At 38.4% G+C, this 1,248-nt stretch overlaps 1 protein-coding gene across 1 annotated transcript in view; it reads right to left on the bottom strand.

The window, feature by feature from the left end:
* The window catches only part of Thsd7b (thrombospondin type 1 domain containing 7B), a 1,039,160-nt gene that overhangs the window by 58,975 nt on the left and 978,937 nt on the right, over positions 1-1,248 (bottom strand). The gene's annotated exons all lie outside the window — the stretch shown is intronic.

Raw genomic sequence — 1,248 nt, 5'->3', positions numbered from 1 at the left:
TTTTTTTTTTTTGTGGTACCAGGGATCAAACTCAGGACTTTACACTTGCCAGGAAAGCACTTATCCCACTGAGCTATCTCCCTAGCCCCTGTTTCCATTTTCTTCTTGCTATACTTTTTTCTTTTCCCTTCTTGCTTTCTCCCCTATCCATTGTTCTCCTTTCCATTTGAACATTTTTCTTTGTATTTCCCAGTATCTGTTATACATTTTGGTCTTTATTTACCCTTTTAGTTTTTCTTGTTAGAGAAACAATGTTATTTTTAAATATGTGTGCCCAGTGTACTTCATTTAAGACTATGGACCCTTTCATTTCCCTTCTTTCATTCCCGCATCCTCCCTCTCTACTTCTGTTTTCTTTTGAATAGTTTCTTCCTATTTCACAATAGCATTTATACATTTTGCTCTTTATTTACACTTTCAGTATCTCATAATGGAGAAACAATGTATTATTTACACATGTGAGTTCAATTTATTTTACTTAAGAATATGTTTACCTAGTGTATAGGAATCAATCCAACAAAGTAAGACATTGAATCTATACATTGAAAATTACAGTACTCCAAAAAAGGAGATCAAAGAGGCTGTCAGAAGATGGAATGCTATTCTTTGCTCATGGATAGTAAGAACCATTATTGTGAAAATGGCCATACTTCCAAACATTGGTTATATCTCGGCCAACTTTTGTCACTTAAAAATGAAGTTAATAGAAATATTTGCCACTTAAAATTTTCTTGGAGGGGGGCTGGGGAGATAGCTCAGTAGAATAAGTGCTAGCTTGGCAAGCACTAGGGCCTGAGTTCAATCCTCAATTCTTCCCCCACTGCAAAACAAAACAAAACAAAACAAAACAAAACAAAACAAAACAAAACAAAACAACTTTCTTAGAAAAAGTAACTGCTCCTGTGGCATGTAGAGACAGTGAATGAAACTGGCATGATGGTGCATGCCTGTAATCCTAGCACTTGGGAGGCTGAAAAACAGAAAGGATCACTACAAGTCCAATCTGTATAGTGAGACCATGTAGACCCTGTACTAAATACAAGAAAAAAAAACTTCTTTAGAAAAAGTAAGATATGGGAACTTTCCAGAACGTGCTGAGAGGTGGAGGAGCGGCGGCTGCTCGACCTGCACACGGCTACCCGCTCCTTCCTGTCTACCCAACCGCGGCCTAGCCCGCTCACCGCCTGTAGAAAATGGTGAAGGAAACGACTTATTACGATGTTTTGGGGGTCAAACCCAATGCTACCC

Source organism: Octodon degus, unplaced genomic scaffold (genome assembly GCF_000260255.1).
Source record: "Octodon degus isolate 3935 unplaced genomic scaffold, OctDeg1.0 scaffold00014, whole genome shotgun sequence".
Classification (NCBI taxonomy): Eukaryota; Metazoa; Chordata; class Mammalia; order Rodentia; family Octodontidae; genus Octodon; species Octodon degus.
Note: the sequence above shows the minus strand (reverse complement) of the source record. Positions and strands in the feature narration are given on the sequence as shown.